Source organism: Mustela erminea, chromosome 4 (assembly GCF_009829155.1).
Source record: "Mustela erminea isolate mMusErm1 chromosome 4, mMusErm1.Pri, whole genome shotgun sequence".
NCBI classification, from domain to species: domain Eukaryota; kingdom Metazoa; phylum Chordata; class Mammalia; order Carnivora; family Mustelidae; genus Mustela; species Mustela erminea.
The window spans coordinates 126,261,465-126,283,427 of NC_045617.1; the positions used below are offsets into that span (position 1 = coordinate 126,261,465).

The 21,963-nt window shown below is 38.6% G+C and overlaps 1 protein-coding gene and 1 long non-coding RNA gene across 5 annotated transcripts in view; one reads left to right on the forward strand and one right to left on the reverse strand.

Annotated features, from left to right (window-relative positions):
• Nucleotides 1-21,963, reverse strand: part of GMDS (GDP-mannose 4,6-dehydratase) — a 622,428-nt gene that overhangs the window by 245,922 nt on the left and 354,543 nt on the right. The window lies entirely within an intron of this gene.
• LOC116589060 overlaps nt 1-21,963 on the forward strand; it is a 28,537-nt gene that overhangs the window by 5,206 nt on the left and 1,368 nt on the right. For both annotated transcript variants that reach the window (XR_004285161.1, XR_004285162.1), the window contains exon 2: nt 969-1,158. This is a non-coding gene — a long non-coding RNA (uncharacterized LOC116589060). The remainder of the gene's footprint in view (nt 1-968; nt 1,159-21,963) is intronic.

Here is a 21,963-nt window from a genome sequence, read left to right on the forward strand (position 1 = left end):
TGCCAATTTTAGACTGAACCAAAGGTAAAACAATTCCTGAAGTATATTTCCTAGATGCAAAACGATGGAATTTTGGAAATGGATGTTCTTCTCAGTAAAGAAGACATTCATCTATTTAAAAAGAAACATGCAAGAGGAAAAGATGGGCACTGAGAAATCAAGTAGACTAAACATATTGGAGAAGCAGCCTTCTCCTATGGAACTAGAACCAGTGATACAGACAATAGACCTAGGACTCAGATCCAGAACATGGAAGAAATGAGTAAGGAGATGGAACTCCCTCTGTCCCCCCCAAAGAGAGAAAGAGAGAAAGACAGAGAGAGAGAGAGAAAGAGAGAGAGAGAGAGAGAGAGAGAGAGAAGTTATACTATTCTATACTACATTTTAACTGATTTGCAGCCAAGCCCCTATTTGGAAATTAAACTTGAAAGACCAGAAATTTTTAAAAAATCATTAAGTGATTTTAAAAAACTGAACAACTGAGATTCGAAATTAAGATGGCTTACTTTTGGGGCATCTGGGTGGCTCAGTGGGTTAAAGCCTCTGCCTTCGGCTTGGGTCATGGTCTTGGGGTCCTGGGATCGAGCCCCACATGGGGCTCTCTGCTCGGTGGGGAGACTGCTTCCTCCTCTCTCTCTGCCTGCCTCTCTGCCTACTTGTGATCTTTGTCAAGTAAATAAATGAAATCTTAAAAAAAAAAAAAAAAGATGGCTTACTTTCTAGGCAATAAGCAGGCTGAATATAGGTTGAAGTTAAGTAATTTAAAACACATTCCTGAAGCGTATCATCATAAATCTCTGCCACATAGCCGTGTAAGGGCAACAGTGACCAGTCAAAAGAAGTGAACATTGTGTTTTACTTACAAATGCAAAAATGCGGTCAAAATAAGAGCCACGGAAATAAGACAAATTTATCTATCAAAAAATGCCTGTTCTATTTTTCAGTAAACCTCTCATCTTTCTTCTCAGTGTTTCAGCAGGACGGCTCCAACCTTCATCCCAGAAATCCTACTGAGTTTACTGGAAATAACAGGATTCAGATTACTCAAATGGTTGAGAGCATCTGCTTTCCTGCAAGACGCACAGCAGGATGAAGCAAAAGACATCACTCAAGATCTGGCACGTTGACCAACAGTCAGACGGAGATCTGGCAAGGACTGTAAGTAGAAGGAAGCCTACATAACTTTCCAGAATCACACAGAAAGAGCAGTGTGATTCCAAGTCTTGCAGCTACAGAAAAAGTTAACAGAGTCTTTTCCCAGATAGGTCCTATGTCAAGGAACCTTCATCCACAAAAGATAATCAAAATGATTATTTTTGAACACATATATAAGTAGATTTATTTATGCTGAGAGTTTTATTTTTAGAAGTTCTTTTCTAAATCAAACAAGGAAGGCACTTGTTTAAAAACAGGGGGTGGCATTTTCAAACTGGAACATACAGTTTATGCTGCCTAAATAAAGCATATTTACCAGGCAGCAGGGGTCAGAGAATTTTTTACAGTTCTTGGTATCTCAAAACTGGAGAAAGAGAAAATTCATGCACAGTACTGTCAGTGAGGTCGACCAAAGAGCTATTAAACCGTTGTTGTTGATTTATGGACATACAAAATTACCTAGAAATACAAATAATTGTTATTCAATAAATAAATAAATAAATAAATAAAATCATCCCCTATTTAGTTGAGCATGTATGAGAATGTACATATATGTGTGCAAGTGTCCAATATTAATAAAAGGCTAGAGTGAAATAAACCGAAATGTAATCAGAAGTACTCTTTCGGTGCTTTTATGATGAGATGATTCGCTGACTAAGACATTTCATATTGTGCAATTAGAATGATTGTGACTTAGGATCACTAAGAGAGAAATAGTGAAATGAAAAGACTCCACATATGGACTTAGGAAGGAAATAAAAACTCTTAAAATTCAGTCTTGAACTCCATGCCATTAGCAACACCTGGCAAGTGACCCACAGACAGCATCAGTGAGTAAGAGAATCCTAACACAGTTTTGGTTGTTGATTATTTGATAAGCATGGCTTGTAAATATAGCTATAGATAGGATCTTATAATTCTGTGGCTCTTGAGTTCATTACCTGATGATATCCAAGAATGGATTTATAAGGATAAGGCAATATGATGTAATAGAAAAAAACATGGGTTATCCAGTTCAGAATTCCCTTGTGTTTATTATACCTTTGGGCTTAGCTCCAGTTTTTCATCTGTAAAAAGCAGAGTTAATAACATGTATCACACATATAGTTGTGAGGATTAAATGAAATAGTATAATGTCACTTAGCCTGGTTCATAGTAGCTCATAAAATAGTTATGCTAGCAGTAGCAGTATAAGTCATTACCAAGAGAAAAGGTCACTCTTTCTACACATATGCAACTTATGACATTAAAAATATTTTAAAAATATTTTTAAAAATATATAGCTTTATGGAATTAATCACAAATTTTCATTGGTCTATTTTTATATATTGATCAATGGATTTTAAAAGTAATAAAAAGAAAAATGAAATAAATATCTTAAAGATTAATTTAAAGAATAGAAAGATCTTTCTAAATATATTACAAAACACATTTTGAAAGCTAGAAAGACTCTCATATATTATCTATCCACTCTAAAGCCCTGTCTTACTGAAAAAATTTAGGTGAGTCTTTAACTTGCATAGACACATACAGATTTAAGGAACAGAGATGCAACTAAAAGTCAGCACGCCTGGTACCTAGAGACTTTTCTTCCTACCTATGTACAAATTATTTTGTATATTAAGCCAAATAATTAAAAAATTTCCATCATTAAAATATTACTATTTAAATTTTAACATTAATGTAATTTAAATATAAAATATACCAAAAGGCAATTTTGATCTCATGTTTTGTTGCCTTACTAACCAAATAAAATTTGCCATGTGGGGCTATGCTCTATCATTTCTACTGGCCACAGAGAACGTCGTGTGAAAAAAGAAAGTTACATTCACAGGAATGTGAGAGGGTTGAGATGAAAAATGCCAATGTACATGTTAATGCTCTTAATAAATATTATTTAATCCCTAGAAAGTACATCATTACATGTTTATTTACTCAGAACTGTTTTTTAATTATTAAAAAACTATTATCTAGTTGTATTTCCAGTTCATTTAGAATTTATAAATGAAACAGTACCTATGTAATATTTACCATACAATTTTTAACTAGTGAAGATCTTGATATGATGGAATTACAATTAGAGCAAGAGCCTCAATTTAAGGAAAAGACCACGATCAACCTGCACGTGAGAACTTGAATTACTCAGTCATGGTCCTTCTACCCCTTGCATTTACTTTCCTCACCAACTGGTCCCAAACACCCAATCAAATATCTATGTGAAAATCAGATCCAGACAACCATTCATGAAACTTACACAGTTGAGAACTTTCTTTATAAGAATTATAAAGATCAAAAGAACAGTGCCAACAAAGGAAAATGTGATATAGGAGGGTGATTTATATAGAATTCAAATCGTCAACATTTAATTAAAAACCACAAATCCCAGAGTCATAGGGAGGAAATGATGCAACGTAAACTAGGGAAAGCCTACAAATAGGACTGGTAGTCAGTTATGTCTTCACCAAAGTGGCATTTTTGCCAACAAGACTCTTGGCAGCCCTTAGGGGGCTAAGCTAGTACAATTTACCAAATATGGTGGGGAATGCGAAAACATCACAGATATTAGCATTTATTTTTGAGACTAACATAATGCAGTCCACAGGCTTGCAATCGGAGCCTGCAGCCACTAAGTGATAACTGAAGCAGTGGAATGCAAATAATCCATTGGTTCACATTAGTGTCATGCTCATTTGTAAATGTTCTCAGTCCCCTTCTGGCCCTTAGGGTACCTCACTTACTTTTTAGGGGCATAACTCATGGGCAGTATATTTAAAAAGGAGTTAAATTATGAGAGCACCAGTTAGCAATGATTTACTCATTAAAAAGTGCATTAGGCTACAGTGCCCTGAGCTGCTCGACCTTGTAGCTGATCACTTCTAAACTGTTTAAATAGAAGTTAGTTATTTACCTACTGGCAGTGGCCCAAGATTTATCTATTTAAAAAGCTACAAGGTTCTATCATTTATCTGTAAGCTCCCTACTCAATGTTAAAATTCTGAAATGCTGATTTAACTATAGGAGGAAGCTATGTTGAAACAAGTGAAAAATGAATATAGAACTCTGATAAAACAGGAAATATTTAAGCAATCTGGCACCTCTCCTTGGAGAAGTTAAAAGGATGTTTCAGATAATTTATGGATTTAAGGGGATAAAGCCCTTGTTATAAAGAAATAGGGTCAGAAGGCCCAGAGCACTTGACCCAGAAACGCCATATTGGACTTCTGATTCTGGAAAAGAGCAAAACTCTATAATTTATTAGAAAAACCTGCATGGAAATTAATTTACAGCCTCGTTATCTCCATGCTACAGAGATAAATATAATTATTTCTCATTTTGAAGTTGAAAAAGGAAAGCTATCTTAGAATAAGTGGATTCTCCCACTCATTCTCTTTCTGCTTGTTTATGTTCATCATATATCAAATTAATGTGTCTGCAAATCCAAGTAAAGAAGTCAAGTGCTTAATCTGAACTTTATGTCACTTTCTCATACCAAGGAAGAGTAGGAGAAATGGTGGAATATATCTAAACTGACACTGGCTAAAGACTACAAAGGCAAAGGGACAAAGCAGTGTTTTCATAGTGTTAAAAACAACCTTGTGTTTTTAGTTTATAAAGATCACAGTAGAAAGTGACGAGGTGAAATCATGATTGTTTCAGCCTCTGGGCTCCCTAGGTGTCAAGGGGCAAAGAGAGTCCATTTTGCCAGTCTGAGGGTTGGCTGTCTGCTTGCTCTCCAGTGTTTTCCATCCTTTCCCTCCTCCTATGTTACCATCCACCTGCCATTCCCTAAGACACACTCGTCCTTTGGTCTGGAGAATGAAGCCCACAGACTTTGTTTAAACCACTTCAATGGTGGGCCAGCCAGGCCACTGCATGGACATCCAGACCCAGGCAGAGTGTCCAGCTTTGGTCTTTCCTCTTGTTCTACACCCCAAAACAGAGGAGACTTCTGAACTCCTGGGGCTACACTGACAAATCAGACTGCGCGTGGCTTCCATACTGCTTTGATTACTGCTGTCTACAGAAATGCAAAGGACAGGGTGAACCAAAGTGACTTAGCTGGGAATCACAGCATGCTATTCAAAGTGAATGTTTTGTAATTTATAAAAAAATTCCTGCTTGGTCATTTGTCTGAGAAAAGAAGAAAAGCTATGATATTCCTCCTTCCCTCCTCTCCAAAGGTAAAAGCAATGCCAAGAATGTCCCCTAAAAATATAACATTAATTTCCAACTTCAAGAACTTAACATCGTGCCATCAAGTTCAATCTCCATCAGAAATCCATTAGGGTATATACTTTTAGGACCTATCAAATCATTCCTTCTTGGTTGTGTAATTCTGTTGGAATTTTACCGTAACAAGCACTAAAATATCAATGGAAAAAGGATAATGACCAGAAATGGCATAGATTTTATTCTGCAATAAATCAAATAACTTCATTGCATATCAGAGATGGAAAGGTAAACACGAGTTAGAGACCCTGTTGTCGTGAACACAAATAGGCTTTGTATTATTAAGACATTTCATTTGCAGTGGCATATAAATCTGATAGCTACTTCATTAACAGCATCTTAAGTAAGAAAATGTACTGGTTAGGTGGACTTGTCAGTGCTTCTTACTCTGATCCAGGAATTTCACAGTGAACAATAATCATTTCACACTGATGCCTTATCTACTTCATTGCAATTAATTGTTTTTTTTTTAAATCAAGAACAAAAACAGCATTTTTATTACATTTATCAACACTAATGACTGAGGGGGAAAGGAGACTAGAGTGTGCCTGTCAGAGGTAGTACTGTGTGGTTATTGTAATAAAAGATGAGATTTGAGTTTTAGCAAATGGTAAACATTATCACAGCAGCTTCAGACTTCAATTTGAATAAATGATTAAATCAGCAGAGCTCATTCTTATTAGCTCTCATTAATAATTGGAGAAACTTTTTTTCTTTTTTCTGGTTATTAGATTTTCACTCTGACTTGTGGCAACAGCAGCAGGAGCTGCTGCCACCACTTGAAAGCATTGAGCACTTAATGATGCCCCAGGCTCTATGCTTACACACATCTATCTTCTCATTTACTCATCGTAACAACCATATGAGCTCTATCTTACCCACTTCACAGCTGAAAAAACAGAGGCATAGTGAGACTTCCCTAGATTGGAGCCCATAACTGTCTATTCTAGTGCTTTCTTTACTCTTTACGTTATTTTCCAGCTATATTTTTCAATAATACCTTTCCAATAATTCTGTCAAAATCCTTGCAAGCAGACATTATCATTACTGTTTCTGAACTGAGACCACATACTTAGACATGTTTACAACATTGTGCCCAAGCTCTAAAGAGGGAGTGCTGGACCCTGAGTTTACCAAACCACTGGCCTCTAGCAGGGAAGAGTCCCGCCTGTGTTAGAAAGAGCACAGATTTTAGAAACATTTTATAAAATAACAGCCTATCAATAGCTGAGGTATATTTTTCATTCAGTTAAAAAAAAAAAAAAAAAGACTAACAATGTAGCTTCTGCCTACCTCCAAAATGGAAAGAAGGGGCTAGCGGGGTAGGGGTGGGGTGCTAAGTTTTTATAGTGCTTAGATCCAGAGTTTTACTTTGTAATGAGTTTTCTTCTGCTCTGCACTAATTATCAGTCATTCCCCTCTCTGGCTCCTTTCCCTCTACCTCTAAATCTTAAGATTTTCCTTTCTAAACAATGTCATTATCATTATCAACAGCAGAACCTTCCTTTAACCCCAGTGATTTCTTCTTTCTTTTTCCACCCAAACTCCTTGAAAACCTAGTCTATATGACCTTCTTTAAGCCTCATTCATTAAAACTTTGCATCTGGCTTTCACCTCCACAGAACTTCACTGTAAAATTACAATCACCCCAACATCAAAGTCAATTGCATATTTGGTCATTCCAAATTTACCCTGGTAAACTACCTCTTCTGTGAACCCATCTCTCTCCTTGCCTTCAATTATTCAGTACTGTTCACTGTTCACTCCTTATCTCTCAGACCGTTCTTCTGACTTCTGTCCTCAAAAAACATAGCTATGTCCCCAGGTTCTGCATCCTCACAACTGCACTATTTTTACTCCACATTCTCCCTGGATGCTTGATTCACTTTCCCAGCTTCATTTACTCTAAACAGAGCTGCATGTGTTTCCCTTTGGCCCAGACCTCTCTCCCAGGTTTCACTGGACTTCACCCTTGTATATACTTCTGGTTTCTTAATATTAACATTTTTATTTCTTTAAAAAAAACCAGCTTTTTTGATAAATAATTCACCAACCACACAATCCACCCATTTAAAATTGTATAATTTGATGGACCAGAGTATATTTACAGAGTTGTACAACCACCACCACAATCCAAGTTCAGAATATTTATCATCCCCAAAGAAATCCCATACCCTTTAGCAATCATTCTCCATCCTTGGTCCCTGTCTAGGCAACCACTAACCTACTTTACATCTCTACAGCATTGCCTATTCCAGACATTCCATATAAATGGCATCCTACAACATGTTGCCTTTTAGGTCTGCCTTCTGTTACTCAGCATAACCTTTTCAAAGTTCATCCTGGCTGTGCCCTGTACCAGCGCTTCTTTCTTTTTATGGTGGAATACTATGCTGTCTTATGGAGGCATAGCACCCCGCATTATCCACAGTTTCACTTTCCCCAGTTTCCATTAAGATGGCCCAGAAGAGGATCCGCCTTCTGATGTCTAGCTAGAAGGTCAACAGCAGCCTAGTGCTACATCTCAGTGTCCATGTCATTCTCCTGCCTTTATCTCATCACGTGGGCACTTTACCATCTCATGTCATCACAAGAAGAAGGGCAAGTACAGTACAATAAGATATTTTGAGAGAGAGACGGAGACCGCATTCTCATGACTTTTATTACAGTATATTGTTACAATTATCCTAGTGTATTATTAGCTATTTTTAATCTCTTATGTGCCCACTTTATAAAGTAAACTGTGTTTAATATTTTGAGGAACTGCCAAACTGTTTTACAAAGTGGCTGAACAATTTTACATTCCGACCAGTGATGAATGAGGGTTCCAATTTCTCCATCCTCAAGAACACTTGCTATGTGTCTGTCATTCTGTTTACAGCCATTGTAGTGGGTGTGAAGCGGTTTCTCACTGTGGTTTTGATTTGCATATCCTTAATGACTAAAGATGTATCTTGTCATATGCCTATAGGTCATGTGTATACCTTCTTTGGAGAAATGTCTATTTAAATCCTTTGTCTATTTTTAATTGGGTTATTTACCTTTATTATAGAGTTATAAGAGTTATTTATATATTCTGGTTTCTTGTCAGATACACAATTTGCAAGTATTTTCTCCCATTTGGAGGGTTGCATTTTCACTTTCTTGATGGTGTCCTATGAAACACAAAAGCTTTTCACTTTGATGAGGCCCAATTTAACACTTTCCTTTCGTTGCTTGTGCTTTCAATGCCATTTTAAGAAGACTGTGTGACTCAGGGTTGGAAAGATCTCCTATGTTTTCTCCTAAGACTACGATAGTTTTGCACTTATATTTACGCGTATAATCCATTTTTCAGTTAATTTTTGTGTATGGCATGAGGTTTTTTCCACATAAATTTTCTTGCTACCCTTGTTGAAAACTAATTGATCATAAATGCATGGGCTACTGTTCTATAAATCAAACCTTGCTTTCTTTTCCAAAGCCAGTTTCTGAATTTTTTTAATTTATTTATATATTTTTATAAACATATAATGTATTTTTATCCCCAGGGGTACAGGTCTGTGAATCGCCAGGTTTACACACTTCACAGCACTCACCATAGCACATACCCTCCCCAATGTCCATAATCCCACCCCCTTCTCCCGACCCCCCTCCCCCCAGCAACCCTCAGTTTGTTTTGTGAGATTAAGAGTCACTTATCTGACTTGTTTTTTTTTTAATGGTACCACCATCTATTCTCTTGTTCTGATATGCGGAGTCATCTTTGATTCTTTCCTTTGCCTCCCATGCACAAATATTTGTCAAGCCATGTAGTTTCTATTTTTGTAAGTCATTTTCATTCTCTTTCCTTTACATTCTCAAGTGTTCAATACTGTTGGCCTCTAGACAGTTGAGAAATAAATCCATGTCTAACCTGGTATACTGACTGAGCTGTTCCAAATCAAAGCTATCACACCTTTGATGGTCAAAGCAGAGTCGTCTAATAATGTGCTGGGTTGTGGAATAAACTGGTCCTATGAATGGCTGTGTCAGATCAATGGCCTACTCATATTCTTAGCCTAACCCCTAAACTTCCAGAACAGATTATGCTAATTTAGAAAAAATGCTAGGGGTTGTCCTGAATGATTAGAAAATGTTTGACCTATTCTAAAACTGTTATTAACCTAATAAATATTTGAACTAATTTAGCCATTTCTGAACTAAATTAGGCTATTTTTTTTTCAGCTTAATATCACTACATTAGTACCTCTTCTAGATGCTGAGTGGGTAGTGAGAGCAAAGGTTTCCACAAATTAAATGACTACCCACATTTAGTAGATATGTCAAAATGATATAGCTAAATGTATAAATTGTTATAGTCAATGGTTAACTTCTGAAGGTATTAGACTTCTAAAATTATTCAAAATTAGTGTTCTCTGCAGGAAAAAATGTGCTTATTATTTTGATATCACAAATTCTTTATGTATAGCAGAAGCAACATAGTACAGATCTAAATAGCACCTATTTAAACTATACTCATATTTAAACATGACACTTATTTTCTCTTGGGAGAGATGGAAGTATATAACCAAAGAAAAACAATGACACACACAGTTTTTACCTAGAAATACATCCTTCTTAGACTTGGAAATCAATCAGGCTTTGGAATCTACAATCTGCTTGCATGAATTTCAATCACATATCTTTTTACCAAAGCCTACAATAAATCCACTTTTAATTAACTGTTTAACACCCCATATGAATTACTTGAAGATAACTTTTGGATTTAATAGACAGACTCAAATTTAGCAGGGTGGCTTTAAGTTCAATGGTGTTTGTAAAAGGGAAGTGTTACTATTTTTTACCCCCAGCCGTGTAAATGTGAACATTTGATGCCTAGGCCTACTTTGATTAGATATGCATTCTCATTCACAGCTGCAAACTGTTTCCCCTTCCTATGGCTGCTCCCAGATAAGACTGTGCAATTTTGCCTGGACTCTAAACCTCATTCTGGCTACTGCTGCCCACTCCCCTCCAGCTGCTGGTAGAGAGCCCCATGTTTATACCAGGGCTGCAATTAAACCAAAGTCAAGTAGAGAAGTCCCAAGGACAGTGACAAAAGTGCAAGGCTCAAAACTTAAATTTTCAGCTTCGGCTCCCCCGCCCATCTCCTCCCCATCCTACCTCAGTTGAAGAATATGGAACCAGAGGCCGGGTAGGGGAGAAGGAAGGAACACCAGGAAGAGAATTACAAAGGGTTCTCATCTCCTTGCTCTGACTGTCTACCCCTGTCCCAACGTTCTCCGTCCTCTTCATTTTCATTTGCCATTTTGGACTTTCTTCACAAATTGAATCCTGTTTTCCAAACTGGCCAGTGAAAAGTTTTTGCCATGTTGAAATCATTTCCAGAGCTAAATCGGGAAACCTGAGGCAGTCGGGCAATCTTACAGCTGGCTGGAATGTGGCTTGCAATAAAAGGCAGTGTGAATAAGGTGCATTGAAGCTAAATTGGATTCATGTGAAGGGCCGTTTATTCAGAGGGGGTGGAGATGGAAGGAGAGGAATTAATGAATATAAGAAATTAAATTAGCTCAAGAAACCCTTTAAAAAATATACTGAAAAATATCTGACCTGCCATGAACCTTTTTACAAACCTGAGACCTTTGGGTTTAGACCACGGGAGTTCAGTGATATTCCTCTCCAAAGAGGGCCTTCTGGAAGGAAGGCCGTTCTGAGTTAGATAAGACAGAGCTTGAAGGTGGCTGTGAGGAGAATCTGATTTCTCCTGACCGCAATCAGAAGGATGGGAGGCACGGTTGTGAAAGTCAATACCTAGCTGAGAGACAAGAGGTCACCCTAACCGATGAAAATATTTAATTAACTAATCACAGAATACCTAACACAAAAATAAACCTGTCTTCTCATCTTAGCTATCACATTTTTCTTCAATGAAATGAAAAGAAATCATAACCTATCATGTTCTTGAAAAATTATTGATCTATTTATGAGCCTAATGCTTTAATTGTTTGCAATAATATTTTACTCACACTTCTAATCTGATCTGACTGCCACTCTGAGAAAAGCCATGGGGAATTCCACTGGAAGAATGATGGAGCTGTTATATGCAAAAGGATTTACAGACATACATTAATATTGTCCTATGAAAATAATCCCGTTGCAGAAAAATTTTCCTTCCCTAAATAACCATCTAATTTTGTCATTAAAACATTTAATAACGTCAAAACATTAACAGAACGGGAGGGAATAATGATATTAAATATCTTAAAAGACTGCTTAGTGTTCTCTTCATAGTGAAACACACATTTATCTCATTTTCACCTAAATTTTTCTTATTATATGGAAAGTAAGATGTTACATCTATTGTTTTATTTCCATAACGAGATATCTGGTAAGGGAACACCAAATAGTACTACTACTCGGTTACGTTGCCAAAACCATTAGAAAGAAATAGAAACAAACAAAAAAATCCTGTTTTTAGAAATCAAGTTTTTATGCAAAAGATTCTGGGCTCAGTGGAGTTTGAGATTATAGCAGTGGACATTCAAAATATATTTGCTGGTTGGGCTTCGGGATTTTACTTATTTTATTTATTAATCAAAAACTTATTTTCTAAAAAGTACATCCTCTCAAAATAAGAGCCTATTAGGCTCTGTAATTTATTAACAAATTTGATCTCTTCTAGAATTAACTTATATTCATCCCCATTTGAAGGTGGCACATGCTGAACCTGTTCAAACGTCAGAGAGGTTCTAAGAGTCCTTACAGCACATCAGTGCGGCAAGGTTTAGCAGAGGGAATATTTTATTCCACGAGCTGTGAATCTGGGAGGATGTGAGGATGGTTGTGCCTGGCTTGCCTGTCATATGTTTTGATTCCTGCCCAGCTGAGCCTGGCTTCAAGTCACACACTGAAGAAGTGACTCTGGGAAAATGGACTGTTTCCCCCCTCGTATTGTTTTTTCATTTTTTAGAACTTTGTGTCACCATTCTTGCCTGCCTAAGATCAATCGGGATAAAACTAACAAAACGATCCCAAGACCACCCTGTGTTGTGGGCAGCCTCAAACACATGTCAGGGCTGCACTGTCCATTACAGTAAGCACAGACCACAGGTGACCATTTACGCTTATTTTAATGAAAACAAACAGGATCAGAAAGTGAGCTCCTGGGGCGCCTGGGTGGCTCAGTGGGTTAAGGCCTCTGCCTTCGGCTCGGGTCATGATCCCAGGGTCTTGGGATCGAGCCCCGCATCGGGCTCTCTGCTCCGCAGGGAGCCTGCTTCCTCCTTTCTCTCTGCCTGCCTCTCAGCCTACTTGTAATCTCTGCCTGTCAAATAAATAAATAAAATCTTTAAAAAAAAAAAAAGTGAGTTCCTGAGTTGTACTCCCCACACCTGTGGCTGTGGCTATTGGTCTGGACACTGCAGACAGAGAACATCTCTAACACTGCAGAATTTTCGAGTGGGCAGCAGTGCTTTCCATTTTATTTCTTCCACCTTCTTCTATATGACCTCTCACTAATGCATAGTGGAAATGGCTATCAAAATGAACCTGAGTGCCAATCACCTAGAGTCGTTTCGGCACTAGTGTCCTGGCTGGGAAGTTTCTGCGTAGTTTACCATTCACACTCCACCTGGCCCCTCTCTGCCTTTCCAGTCATAACCACCAGATAAAGAGATGCACAGCTGGTGTAAGTTTAAAATGCAGAGATAAAATTGGCATTAGTATCTTTTGCCATTCATTTCTCTCTTCATGCTAACTCAGCTATTATTTCCTCAGTCATGGGTCAGGCACTAAAGGCACAAAAGGTTCCCAGCCTCAAGGAACACAATCTAGGAAGGATATGGAAAAGTAAAGCCACAATCAGGGAGTAATTTCCCAAGAGCCACGCCAAAGGCCCAAATAGAGCAGTGGCGGACAGGGAGCTTGGCCTGGATGGAAGGACAACTCCCTATGGGACAGAAGTTAAGGCAGAGTTCCTCAAATCAGCGCTATTGACATTTGGGGCCAGATAATTCTTTTTTACCCCATGTGTGGTAGGATGTTTAGCAGAATCCCTGGCCTTCATCCAGCAGAGAAGATAATCAAAAATGTCTCCAGGCATTACCAAATGTCCCCTGGGGGGACAAAATCACCCCCCTTTTTGAGAACCGTTCAGCTAAATTCTTTAGGACACGTTCACTATTTGCCCCAACAAAATTCACTGGGCAACTACTGAAAACTAATTGATGAGGATAACAAGATGAGAGGAAAGGTCTTTTTATTAAGCAGCTTAAAGTCTGGTAGAAACTAGAACAGGTAGGGTGAAGGTAGAGGGAATTTCAAATGGGGAAATTGCATGTGTAGAAGTGCAGAGGATGGGGTACCTTAAGAAGGTGGGGGAGGCTCAGCTGGTTAAGTGTCTGCCTTTGGCTCACGTCATGATCTCAGGGTCTTGGCATTGAGCCCTGTATCTGGCTGCATGCTCCACAGGGAGTCTGCTCGCTCCTCTTCCCCTCCCTGTGTCCATGCTCTCTCTCAAATAAATAAACAAAATCTTTAAAAACATTTTTTATCTTAAAAATAAATAATATATTTAATTTAATACATATTAAAAATATATGTATTTGGAAGTACAGAAGGATGACAAAACACGGGAACTCCACACAATGGGAAATAGGCTGGTGCTCTGAGGACAGAGGAGTGTGAATGGCAGAAGACAATTTGAAATAGGGAGGCAGGGACAGAGTGTAAAGGTGTCTGTATATTAGATGAATTTGCATCAAATTTAGAATTTATTGTCAGGCCATTTGAAGACGGGAATAACATGATCCAGAGTATATTCTGAATGGTAGTATAAACTTCGTGCCATCGGAGTGTAACATAAAAACCACAGGTGCCATCAAATACCTAAACTGCAAACAGGTTAAAACCCTTTTTCTAAATGAAGATAATAAAGTTCCAAATTATAGGTGACTCTAATAGGGATGTGACCGATGCCTCTGGAAGTGGAATGATAGTTCTGACTCACTGTGGGGTGGGGGGTGAGGAGGAGGAGGCGAAGGAGGGAAGATCTTTGAGGTGATTTCCCAGCTTGAGGTAAGTACAACTATATACATGGGAGTGAGGCGGTCATGTGAACGAAGGCTATAGATTTAAGAGGAGGAGCAGGGTGGTAGGTGGGAGAGGTCTGTACCAGTCTGAACGGACACAAAGGCTCACTGTACCGTGCTGGCTGAAGCCATGGGTTAGGCTTTGTGCAAGGAGATTGGACAGGACAGGAAGGCTGTCTGAATTGGTTAGGGCTGCCACAACAAAGTTCCACAGACAAGAAGGCTTAAATAACAGACATTTATTCTCTTAAGATTCCGGAGGCCAGAAGCCCAAGATTAAGATGTCAGCCGGTTTGGTTTCTGGTGAGGAGGCCTCTCTCCCTGGCTTTTGGACAGCCATCTCCTCCTGGTGTTTTCCATGGACTATAGCATTTTCCTCATATACTTTGTCCCAGAAACTATGGCTTACTTCCTGTTCCTCAAATGAGTCAAGCCCATGCCTGTTTCATGACGTTTGCCCTTGCTGTTGCCTCTCTGCAAAGTGCTTGCCCTGTCTCTCTGCGTTGCTGGCTCTGTCTCATCATCCAACTGTAAGCTCAGATAGCACCCCTTGGGAGGACAGGACTTTACCACACTTTCACTGTCCCAGCCACCCTCTCACAGCATTGTTCTTAGCTTCCTCCAAAGCAGAGACAACACTTTGTCTTCAAGTGCAAGTCTACTCTCATTCAGTCGTAAGTTCATAGAAAGCAGCAACCTTGGCAGCTCCTTCACTGCAGCTCCTGCCCACCCCCCCATACTGGGAGCAGAGCTTATGCCTATTAGGGGCTGTAATGTACTTGTGGAAGGGAGGGAAAGAAGGTAGGGAGTGAGACAGAGGAGAAAGGAAAGATAAGAATGCATTTGCGGGGGGGTGGGGGGCAAATGCAAATAAGTAACATGAGTCCTAGGATGTGTTTATGGATGTGGCACTTTGGACTCCACTGGTGACATTAATCTGAACTGGGGTCAGAAGTACTGGGTGCTCAGTGAAGGTGGTTAGTAGGTGGAGGCTGCTCTCAAAGCAACACAGTCTCAAGAGAATGAGTGGCCCAGAAGCAGGAGACAGAGGTTCAAAGAAACTTAATTTGAGACACTGGGCTTTAATTTCATCCTCACTGAAAAGATCCACACATCTTTGTCTCTTGCCATGACATGGGCCACCATCAGCTTTTTAAGGGAACTGTCATGGGTTTCTTCCACCTCCTCAAATGAGCTACAACCACAGGCCTCGAAACACAAGGCCATGCCTGAAAATCTCAACTCAGACACCCCCTAGGGGGATCCAAAAGGCCAGATCAGGCTGCCCAGGGACAAGCTGTACCTTCTCTTCCAGTGCTAACCACACATCACCATTGTGCCTCTGATGTTGACTGACTAATCTTTCCCTTGGAATGTGTCCTCTCACCAAGAGGCCAGGGCACCTCCCGCACTCTGCTCTTCATGTAACTGGCACAGTGCTCAGTACCAGGTGTGGTGTGACTTCTGCCACAATTACATATCTTAAGGAAACATCAGACATTGGAAGTCTATGACCAAATGCAGGCATGATGCTTTTGGAGAGCCGAATTAGCCCTGGTGCCACTTTAGCCAAGGGCACAAAGTAGGAGTGCCAGATAAATGCAAGGTACCTGGTTAAATTTGAATTTCATGTAAACAATGAATAATTTCTTAGTATAAATATTTTCATGAAGTATTTCAGACACATTTAAACAAAAATTATTTGCCATTTATCTGAAATTAAACTTACCTGGATTCTATTTACTGAACCTGGCAACATATACCATGAAGGGAGTGCCTACCATTTTATACACACTTCAGGGCAGCTCTGATCACTCACCACCAATAGATAATTAAGGCTGGAAGAAGACACATGCAGCCACTCATCAAACTTCACTGTGGATCAGCTGTGTACAAAAGCCTTGTAGGCACTATCAAGACATACGAACTTTCTTCTAGAACAAAGCCTACTAGGGGAGATAAAGCAAGCAGGTAAAAATGAGTACTTGTGGAAAATGGTAATTTGTTACCTAAGCCTAGAAGAGGAAAACCTTATCCTCGGAGATCAGGATGTTCTCCTGGAAAAGAAACTAAATGAAGAGGCTGGGAAGTGGGGTTAGGGTAAGCCATACAGAGCCACGATATTCAGGCCAAGGACTGTGGGCTTTATCTTACAGAACAGAAGCCAGTGCCCTGACTTCTGCATCTGCAGAAGGTGGGCAAATGCATCTTGCAGCAGCAGAACCACCACAGGGCTGCGAAATCCTGATTTGACTAAGCTAGCCTGGGCCTACCTTCCCAGTCTGATATACCTCAGAGGTCGAAGCTCACAATTACCCACTGAAAATCTTAGATTATTTGGTCACAAACTATACATGTGCCATGGATTCAAGGTCCATTTGAACATGTGTCCTGTGAAAGTACATGAACCTCCAAAATCCTAGTGTGAGAACTCTTTGGATTCTGGAGGACAAGAAAGGTGAGCTAGGACCCAGCTAGGCAACACAGAGGAGAACCCGTGCTCAGAGGCCTTTTTTGGCTTCTCATAGAATTCAGAAGACAAATACCTGAAGAGAGAGAAAAAACCCTCCTGAGGTGAACCATTGTGAAAGAGATGGGTATTAGAGAAACTCCAGTGTTTCTTCAATCAGAGTTGACGAACACTAGTAATGCAAATGCCCAAAGGTATGCAATTATAATGCATTTACCCAACACTGTATCAAAATCACTGCACAATTCTATCCACTGGACAGATGGTAGTATATATTGAGTAAAAACTGCTAAGTCAATTTTAATTATGTTCTTTCAAATACTGTTGCATTTAAAATGTTCATGAAAGTAATCTGGCAGGAAAAACCCAAGCACCCTTTCTCTCCTCCTCCTTTAATAACTTACCTACTACTGAAATTGTTGAAATTTTAAAACTTTTTTATATGAATTCAAATATAAAAAGTCCAAAAGAAACTAAGAAATCGCTTTCATAGTTTAATTTTTAAATTGAGCTTCGACATTTTCTTTGGCTCTAGAGAAAATATTTATGCCATATCTAGCATACGTTAAAAAGGTATTCCAAAAATTTAACATAAAAATTACAGAGTTGTGAGTCATTTAATTTTTTTAAAAAAGTAAAGATGATTTAGTGAAAAGTATCTTACTCTTTGACTTGAGTTTTGAATATTCACAAAACTATGCATTCCATCTAATACACGAAATTTAAAATGGAATATGAATGTAATGTGGTTAACTTCAGATATTGTTATTCATATTAAAAATTTGATATTTTACAGCTATGATTAAAGTGCTTAAAAACACAGCATGCATAGGCTCAGAGGGTAATTGTATTGTATCTAGAATACAATGAAAAAAACATGCTCAAGTTGTTAAAATATATATTAATATAAAAGTAAATGTAAGTATAAATATAACAAAACATCAGTATTAAAAATGGAAGTCTCAGAAAAAACTATCATCCAAAATCTCAAATAGAATGGGAAGCTGAATCATGTACAGGCACACTTCAGTTTTGGCATTCTGTAGATATTGCAGGTTTTTGTTTTGTTTTTTTACACATTAAAGGTTTGTGAGTCAAACAAGTCTATTGGTGCCATTTTTCCAACAGTATTTGCTCACTTTTTGTCTCTGGGTCACATTTTGGTAATACCTGCAATATTTGAAAAGTTTTCATTTTGTATTATATTTGTTATGATGATCCGTGATCAGTGATCTTTGATGCTACGCTTGTAATTGTTTGGAACGCCATGAACGACAATCATCTAAGACAGCCAACTTGATAAATGCGTGTGTTAGGACTGTTCTAATGACCAGGCAGTCTATTCCTCTCCTTCAGCCTCTGTAGTCATTGAGATACAATACTGAAATTGGGCCGGTTACTAACCCTACAATGGCCTCTATGTGTTCAAGTGAAAGGAAGAGCTAGTTACATGTCTCTCACTTTAAATCAAAAGCTAGAAATGATTAACCTTAATGAGGAAGGCATATTGAATATTAAGAGAGGCAAAAGGCTGGGCCACTTGCACAAAACAGCCAAGCTGTGAATGCAAAGGAAAAATTCCTGAAGGAAATTAAAAGTGCTATTTCAGTGGATACACAAATAATACTTTGGTTGCTTATATTTAGAAAGTTTTAATGGTCTGGGTAGAAGACAAAACCACAACAAAGACAAAGCCTTAGAAAGGCCCTAATCCAGAGAAAGGCACTAATTCTCTTTAATTCTAAGAAGACCAAGAGAGGTAAAGAAACTGCAGAAGAAAAATGTGTGAAACTAGTAGAGGTTTGTTCATGGGGTTTAAGAAAAGAAGCCATCTCTACTACCTAGAAGTTAAAGGTGAAGCAGCAAGTACTGATGTAGAAGATGCAGCAAACCATCCAGAAGATCTGGATAAGGTCATTGATGAAGGTGGTTGCACTAAACAACATATTTTCAATGTAGGGGAACCAGCCTTCTATTGGAAGAAGATGCCGTCTAGGACTTTCATAGCTAAAAGGGAGAAGTCAATGTCTGCCCTTAAAGTTTCAAAGGACAGGCTGACTCTCCTGATAGGGGCTACTGCAGCCAGTGACTTAGAGTTGAAGCCAATACCTTTTCTCCATTCTGAAAATCCTAGAGCCCTTAAAAATTATACTGAATTCTCTCCCTATGCTTTCTCCCTATGCTCCAAGAATGGAAAAACAAAGCCTGGATGGTAGCACATCTGCCGAAAACATGGTTTACTGAATATTTGAAGCCTACTATTGAGACCTACTGTTCGAAAAGAAAGATTCCTTTCAAAATATTCCTGCTCAAATGTAATATAAGGTCACCTAAGAGCTCTGATGGCGATGTCCAGCGAGAGGAATGTTGTCTTCATGCCTGCTAACACAGCACCCATTCTGCAGCTCATAGATCAAGATGCCATTTTAATTTTTAAGTCTTGGTATTTAAGAAATACATTTCATGAGGTGGTGGCTGTCATAGATTGTGATTCCTCTGATGGATCTGGACCAAGTAAATTGAAAATATTCTGTAAAGGATTCACCATAGACACCATTAGGAACATTTGTGATTCATGGAAAGAGGTCAAAATATCAATATAAACAAGACATTAGGAGAAGTGGATTCCCACACTCGTGGATGACTTTGAAGTGTTCAGGACTTCAGTGGAGGAAATAACTGCAGACGTGTTAGAATAGCAAGAGAACTAGGATTAGGAGTGCAGCCCGAAGATGTTACTGAACTGTTGCAAGCTCATGATAAAACTTTAATGGATAAGGAGCTACTTGTCATGGATGAGCAAAGAAAGTGGTTTCTTGAGATGGAATCTACTCCTAGTGAAGACTGTTGAAATGACAACAAAGGATTTAGAATATTACATAAACTTAGGTGATAAGGCAGCAGAAGGTTGACTTTCAGTTTTGATATTCCACTGTGGGTAAAATGTTATCAAACAGAATCACATGCTGTTGATATCACATGAGAAATTCTTCCTGAAAGGAAGAGTTAATTGATGTAGTAAACTTCACTGTTGTCTTAGCTGAAGAAACTGCCACAGCAACCCCCAAAATTCAGCAACTACTACCCTGATCAGTCAGCAGCCATCAACATCGAGCTAAGAGCCTCCAACAGCAAAAAGACTGACTTGCTGAGATCTCAGATGATGATTAGCATTTCTTAGCAATGTTGTATTTTTAAATTAAGGTATATGTGAGTGAGTGTGTGGTGTGTGTGTGTTTAGACATAATGGGATTTTTTTGTATATATGTATATACATGATTTTTTAGACATAATGCTATTACACAGTTAATAGACTTAAATATAGTACAAGTATTATTTTTATATATCCTGGGATATCAAAAATTTATTTAACTTGTTTCATTGCAATATTTGCTTTATTGTGGGAGTCTGGAACTGAATCTGTAATACCTCAGATGTATGCCTGTACGAAGTACCTGTGCTACTGATTAAATTACTTTTAATGAAGGGCATGATTGTATATGTATGAACTTCTTTTTGTAACTATTGTGATTTATCAAAATCACAATCACAATAATTTTTAATATACAAAAATGTATATAACCAACCATAGACTGATTACTGTATAATTTATACATGTAAGCACACCATAAAAATTATCATAAATAGCAATAAGACCTCCTTTATGGTCCCAGTTTTGCATCTTCAATGCTTATCTTCTGATGAGCATTAAAGAAACATACATTTTCAGAAATTCATTGGGAGGTGTCTTAGGTTGCTAGAATGAGGCTGCCTTCCTAACCATATTGTTATTTTTAGAATGCGAATTTCGATGAACTTTTGCTGTAGGACAAAAATGGCAAAAACATGTTGCTGGTAGATGGCACAACTTTGGGAGACAAAAGTTCAAGAAGACAGCTGAGTTTCAGCTGCAGCTTTAAAACCACTAGAGCAGGCGAAAAAGAAAAGAACACGTGTATTCCTGCAGAGGCAGAGCCTACAGCCATCCATTGCTATGGGAAGTCAGAGCGGCATAGAGTGTTGCTGTGCTGAAAAGTGCAGATGAGTTTCAAGTTCACAGAAGGCTTGATCATAGCTACATTGGAGTCTTTTCAGGGTAGTAAGTCCCTAATTACTGATGTGGGATGTGTTCTACCAACTACTGTATTGGAAGACATGTTTGGTAAGAAATTGCTATGGCCTGATGCTTTCCTTTTCCGGGCAACTACATGTTTTTACACCAGGATGGGGTGCTTTACATTTCATAAAAGTCTGACACATTATATGAGGTACATAGAGAGGCAACGGGTGTGTGTAAACAAAAAAGATACCGCTTTATGTTTTTACTGTAGTAGGAAAATCTCATGACTCAAAGCAGCCTGTAGGGAGTCCTTTTGTGAAATGAATTTTCCCCTAGTTTAGAAGTACTCATTTTGTAAATCAACTTGTTGCAATCCCCCCCTTTCCCCCATCTGGCTAGAACACAATTTCTAAGTCCATACAAATAATTTGTACATTCTAAGAAGAAAGATGTTTTGAAGTTTTAACTCTAATGTGACTTGACAGTGCTGTCCTATGACAACCTTAAGCTTCTTTATGGAAAAACACTGATGAACTCGTGAACCAAAAGTGCACAACTACCGGAGCTAGACAGGTACCCTGATCCTAATACTCTGTTATCTGGACCAGGGTTCTCCATTTGTCTAATACTGAATGATTCCAATACAGCTTTTCACTGAAAGGAATCTCCTTAAAACTTGAGGATACATGATACCTTGTGAAGGCTGGATTCCTATCAAGTCCACTCCCTGCTCACCTGGGGCACAGTGTACCCTGCTGCTGCTGCTTTCATCTGTCAGGGCTCAGAGGGGACAGCAGGCCCACCCCCTGCCCACTCCTCCCTCCCAACCCCTGCTGCCAGAGACCCCCAAGGTCTTTCCTCTCACTTCTGTCCACAATAAAACTTGCTAAAGAAAAGAAACCTTCTCAATTAAATTATTTGGGTTAAAAAAATTAGAATTGCAAGATACTTTAGAAACTATTTAGTTCAGTCTCTAT